The sequence below is a fragment of the Somniosus microcephalus genome, chromosome 12, assembly GCF_052327205.1.
Source record: "Somniosus microcephalus isolate GS21.2 chromosome 12, FLI_Smic_1.0, whole genome shotgun sequence".
Taxonomy (NCBI): domain Eukaryota; kingdom Metazoa; phylum Chordata; class Chondrichthyes; order Squaliformes; family Somniosidae; genus Somniosus; species Somniosus microcephalus.
In genome coordinates this window covers 180,786,340-180,793,466 of record NC_140998.1, presented here as the reverse complement: position 1 = coordinate 180,793,466, position 7,127 = coordinate 180,786,340, and positions in this window count along the sequence as shown.

Below are 7,127 nucleotides of genomic sequence, written 5' to 3'. Positions count from 1 at the left end.
AACACCAGCCCCCTCCCACCCCTCTTCATCTCACCCCATCAACACCAGCCTCCTCCCACCCCTCTTCATCTCACCCCATCAACACCAGCCTCCTCCCACCCCTCTTCATCTCACCCCATCAACTCTAGCTTCCTCCCACCCCTCTTCATCTCACCCCATCAACACCAGCCTCCTCCACCCCTCTTCCATCTCACCCCATCAACACCAGCCTCCTCCCACCCCTCTTCATCTCACCCCATCAACACCAGCCTCCTCCCACCCCTCTTCATCTCACCCCATCAACACCAGCCTCCTCCCACCCCTCTTCATCTCACCCCATCAACACCAGCCTCCTCCCACCCCTCTTCATCTCACCCCATCAACTCCAGCCTCCTCCCACCCCTCTTCATCTCACCCCATCAACACCAGCCTCCTCCCACCCTCTCCATCTCACCCCATCAACACCAGCCCCCTCCCACCCCTCTTCATCTCACCCCATCAACACCAGCCTCCTCCCACCCCTCTTCATCTCACCCCATCAACACCAGCCTCCTCCCACCCCTCTTCATCTCACCCCATCAACACCAGCCTCCTCCCACCCCTCTTCATCTCACCCCATCAACACCAGCCTCCTCCCACCCCTCTTCATCTCACCCCATCAACACCAGCCTCCTCCCACCCCTCTTCATCTCACCCCATCAACACCAGCCTCCTCCCACCCCTCTTCATCTCACCCCATCAACACCAGCCTCCTCCCACCCCTCTTCATCTCACCCCATCAACACCAGCCTCCTCCCACCCCTCTTCATCTCACCCCATCAACACCAGCCTCCTCCCACCCCTCTTCATCTCACCCCATCAACACCAGCCTCCTCCCACCCCTCTTCATCTCACCCCATCAACACCAGCCTCCTCCCACCCCTCTTCATCTCACCCCATCAACACCAGCCTCCTCCCACCCCTCTTCATCTCACCCCATCAACACCAGCCTCCTCCCACCCCTCTTCATCTCACCCCATCAACACCAGCCTCCTCCCACCCCTCTTCATCTCACCCCATCAACACCAGCCTCCTCCCACCCCTCTTCATCTCACCCCATCAACACCAGCCTCCTCCCACCCCTCTTCATCTCACCCCATCAACACCAGCCTCCTCCCACCCCTCTTCATCTCACCCCATCAACACCAGCCTCCTCCCACCCTCTTCATCTCACCCCATCAACACCAGCCTCCTCCCACCCCTCTTCATCTCACCCCATCAACACCAGCCTCCTCCCACCCCTCTTCATCTCACCCCATCAACACCAGCCTCCTCCCACCCCTCTTCATCTCACCCCATCAACACCAGCCTCCTCCACCCCTCTTCATCTCACCCCATCAACACCAGCCTCCTCCCACCCCTCTTCATCTCACCCCATCAACACCAGCCTCCTCCCACCCCTCTTCATCTCACCCCATCAACACCAGCCTCCTACCACCCTCTCCATCTCACCCCATCAACACCAGCCCCCTCCCACCCCTCTTCATCTCACCCCATCAACACCAGCCTCCTCCCACCCCTCTCATCTCACCCCATCAACACCAGCCTCCTCCCACCCCTCTTCATCTCACCCCATCAACACCAGCCTCCTCCCACCCCTCTTCATCTCACCCCATCAACACCAGCCTCCTCCCACCCCTCTTCATCTCACCCCATCAACACCAGCCTCCTCCCACCCCTCTTCATCTCACCCCATCAACACCAGCCTCCTCCCACCCCTCTTCATCTCACCCCATCAACACCAGCCTCCTCCCACCCCTCTTCATCTCACCCCATCAACACCAGCCTCCTCCCACCCCTCTTCATCTCACCCCATCAACACCAGCCTCCGCCCACCCCTCTTCATCTCACCCCATCAACACCAGCCTCCTCCCACCCCTCTTCATCTCACCCCATCAACACCAGCCTCCTCCCACCCCTCTTCATCTCACCCCATCAACACCAGCCTCCTCCCACCCCTCTTCATCTCACCCCATCAACACCAGCCTCCTCCCACCCCTCTTCATCTCACCTCATCAACACCAGCCTCCTCCCACCCTCTTCATCTCACCCCATCAGCACCAGCCTCCTCCCACCCCTCTTCATCTCACCCCATCAACACGAGCCTCCTCCCACCATTCTTCATCTCACCCCATCAACACCAGCCTCCTCCCACCCCTCTTCATCTCACCCCATCAACACCAGCCTCCTCCCACCATTCTTCATCTCACCCCATCAACACCAGCCTCCTCCCACCCCTCTTCATCTCACCTCATCAACACCAGCCTCCTCCCACCACTCTTCATCTCACCCCATCAACACCAGCCTCCTCCCACCATTCTTCATCTCACCCCATCAACACCAGCCTCATCCCACCCCTCTTCATCTCACCCCATCAACACCAGCCCCCTCCCACCTCTCTTCATCACCCCATCAACACCAGCCTCCTCCCACCCCTCTTCATCTCACCCCATCAACACCAGCCTCCTCCCACCATTCTTCATCTCACCCCATCAACACCAGCCTCCTCCCACCATTCTTCATCTCACCCCATCAACACCAGCCTCCTCCCACCCCTTTTCATCTCACCCCATCAACACCAGCCTCCTCCCACCCCTCTCCATCTCACCCCATCAACACCAGCCTCCTTCCACCCCTCTCCATCTCACCCCACCAACACCAGCCTCCTCCCACCATTCTTCATCTCACCCCATCAACACCAGCCTCCTCCCACCCCTCTCCATCTCACCCCATCAACACCAGCCTCCTCCCACCATTCTTCATCTCACCCCACCAACACCAGCCTCCACCCACCCCTCTTCATCTCACCCCATCAACACCAGCCTCCTCCCACCCCTCTCCATCTCACCCCATCAACACCAGCCTCCTCCCACCCCTCTCCATCTCACCCCATCAACACCAGCCTCCTCCCACCCCTCTTCATCTCACCCCATCAACACCAGCCTCCTCCCACCCCTCTTCATCTCACCCCATCAACACCAGCCTCCTCCCACCCCTCTCCATCTCACCCCATCAACACCAGCCTCCTCCCACCCCTCTTCATCTCACCCCATCAACACCAGCCCCCTCCCACCTCTCTTCATCACCCCATCAACACCAGCCTCCTCCCACCCCTCTTCATCTCACTCCATCAGCACCAGCCTCCTCCCACCCCTCTTCATCTCACCCCATCAACACCAGCCTCCTCCCACCCCTCTTCATCTCACCCCATCAGCACCAGCCTCCTCCCACCATTCTTCATCTCACCCCATCAACACCAGCCTCCTCCCACCCCTCTTCATCTCACCCCATCAACACCAGCCTCCTCCCACCATTCTTCATCTCACCCCATCAACACCAGCCTCCTCCCACCCCTCTTCATCTCACCTCATCAACACCAGCCTCCTCCCACCCCTCTTCATCTCACCCCATCAACACCAGCCTCCTCCCACCATTCTTCATCTCACCCCATCAACACCAGCCTCCTCCCACCCCTCTTCATCTCACCCCATCAACACCAGCCCCCTCCCACCTCTCTTCATCACCCCATCAACACCAGCCTCCTCCCACCCCTCTTCATCTCACCCCATCAACACCAGCCTCCTCCCACCATTCTTCATCTCACCCCATCAACACCAGCCTCCTCCCACCATTCTTCATCTCACCCCATCAACACCAGCCTCCTCCCACCCCTCTTCATCTCACCCCATCAACACCAGCCTCCTCCCACCCCTCTCCATCTCACCCCATCAACACCAGCCTCCTCCCACCATTCTTCATCTCACCCCATCAACACCAGCTTCCTCCCACCCCTCTCCATCTCACCCCATCAACACCAGCCTCCTCCCACCATTCTTCATCTCACCCCATCAACACCAGCCTCCTCCCACTCCTCTTCATCTCACCCCACCAACACCAGCCTCCACCCACCCCTCTTCATCTCACCCCATCAACACCAGCCTCCTCCCACCCCTCTCCATCTCACCCCATCAACACCAGCCTCCTCGCACCCCTCTTCATCTCACCCCATCAACACCAGCCTCCTCCCACCCCTCTCCATCTCACCCCATCAACACCAGACTCCTCCCACCCCTCTTCATCTCACCCCATCAACACCAGCCTCCTCCCACCCCTCTTCATCTCACCCCATCAACACCAGCCTCCTCCCACCCCTCTTCATCTCACCCCATCAACACCAGCCTCCTCCCACCCCTCTCCATCTCACCCCATCAACACCAGCCTCCTCCCACCCCTCTCCATCTCACCCCATCAACACCAGCCTCCTTCCACCCCTCTTCATCTCACCCCATCAACACCAGCCTCCTCCCACCCCTCTTCATCTCACCCCATCAACACCAGCCTCCTCCCACCCCTCTCCATCTCACCCCATCAACACCAGCCTCCTCCCACCCCTCTTCATCTCACCCCATCAACACCAGCCTCCTCCCACCCCTCTTCATCTCACCCCATCAACACCAGCCTCCTCCCACCCCTCTTCATCTCACCCCATCAACACCAGCCCCCTCCCACCCTCTTCATCACCCCATCAACACCAGCCTCCTCCCACCCCTCTTCATCTCACACCATCAGCACCAGCCTCCTCCCACCCCTCTTCATCTCACCCCATCAACACCAGCCTCCTCCCACCCCTCTTCATCTCACCCCATCAACACCAGCCTCCTCCCACCCCTCTTCATCTCACTCCATCAGCACCAGCCTCCTCCCACCCCTCTTCATCTCACCCCATCAACACCAGCCTCCTCCCACCCCTCTTCATCTCACTCCATCAGCACCAGCCTCCTCCCACCCCTCTTCATCTCACCCCATCAACACCAGCCTCCTCCCACCCCTCTTCATCTCACCCCATCAACACCAGCCTCCTCCCACCCCTCTTCATCTCACCCCATCAACACCAGCCTCCTCCCACCCCTCTTCATCTCACCCCATCAACACCAGCCTCCTCCCACCCCTCTTCATCTCACCCCATCAACACCAGCCTCCTCCCACCCCTCTCCATCTCACCCCATCAACACCAGCCTGCTCCCACCCCTCTCCATCTCACCCCATCAACACCAGCCTCCTCCCACCCCTCTTCATCTCACCCCATCAACACCAGCCTCCTCCCACCCCTCTTCATCTCACCCCATCAACACCAGCCTCCTCCCACCCCTCTCCATCTCACCCCATCAACACCAGCCTCCTCCCACCCCTCTTCATCTCACCCCATCAACACCAGCCTCCTCCCACCCCTCTTCATCTCACCCCATCAACACCAGCCTCCTCCCACCCCTCTTCATCTCACCCCATCAACACAAGCCCCCTCCCACCCACTTCATCACCCCTCAACACCAGCCTCCTCCCACCCCTATTCATCTCACTCCATCAGCACCAGCCTCCTCCCACCCCTCTTCATCTCACCCCATCAACACCAGCCTCCTCCCACCCCTCTTCATCTCACCCCATCAACACCAGCCTCCTCCCACCCCTCTTCATCTCACTCCATCAGCACCAGCCTCCTCCCAGCCCTCTTCATCTCACCCCATCAGCACCAGCCTCCTCCCACCCCTCTTCATCTCACTCCATCAGCACCAGCCTCCTCCCACCCCTCTTCATCTCACCCCATCAACACCAGCCTCCTCCCACCTCTCTTCATCTCACCCCATCAACACCAGCCTCCTCCCACCCCTCTTCATCTCACCCCATCAACACCAGCCTCCTCCCACCCCTCTTCATCTCACCTCATCAACACCAGCCTCCTCCCACCCTCTTCATCTCACCCCATCAACACCAGCCTCCTCCCACCCCTCTTCATCTCACCCCATCAACACCAGCCTCCTCCCACCATTCTTCATCTCACCCCATCAACACCAGCCTCCTCCCACCCCTCTTCATCTCACCCCATCAACACCAGCCTCCTCCCACCATTCTTCATCTCACCCAATCAACACCAGCCTCCTCCCACCCCTCTTCATCTCACCCCATCAACACCAGCCTCCTCCCACCCCTCTTCATCTCACCCCATCAACACCAGCCTCCTCCCACCCCTCTTCATCTCACCCCATCAATACCAGCCTCCTCCCACCCCTCTTCATCTCACCCCATCAACACCAGCCTCCTCCCACCCCTCTTCATCTCACCCCATCAACACCAGCCTCCTCCCACCCCTCTTCATCTCACCCCATCCACACCAGCCTCCTACCACCCTCTCCATCTCACCCCATCAACACCAGCCCCCTCCCACCCCTCTTCATCTCACCCCATCAACACCAGCCCCCTCCCACCCCTCTTCATCTCACCCCATCAACACCAGCCTCCTCCCACCCCTCTTCATCTCACCCCATCAACACCAGCCTCCTCCCACCCCTCTTCATCTCACCCCATCAACACCAGCCTCCTCCCACCCCTCTTCATCTCACCCCATCAACACCAGCCTCCTCCCACCCCTCTTCATCTCACCCCATCAACACCAGCCTCCTCCCACCACTCTTCATCTCACCCCATCAACACCAGCCTCCTCCCACCCCTCTTCATCTCACCCCATCAACACCAGCCTCCTCCCACCCCTCTTCATCTCACCCCATCAACACCAGCCTCCTCCCACCCCTCTTCATCTCACCCCATCAACACCAGCCTCCTCCCACCCCTCTTCATCTCACCCCATCAACACCAGCCTCCTCCCACCCCTCTTCATCTCACCCCATCAACACCAGCCTCCTCCCACCCCTCTTCATCTCACCCCATCAACACCAGCCTCCTCCCACCCCTCTTCATCTCACCTCATCAACACCAGCCTCCTCCCACCCTCTTCATCTCACCCCATCAACACCAGCCTCCTCCCACCCCTCTTCATCTCACCCCATCAACACGAGCCTCCTCCCACCATTCTTCATCTCACCCCATCAACACCAGCCTCCTCCCACCCCTCTTCATCTCACCCCATCAACACCAGCCTCCTCCCACCATTCTTCATCTCACCCCATCAACACCAGCCTCCTCCCACCCCTCTTCATCTCACCTCATCAACACCAGCCTCCTCCCACCACTCTTCATCTCACCCCATCAACACCAGCCTCCTCCCACCATTCTTCATCTCACCCCATCAACACCAGCCTCATCCCACCCCTCTTCAT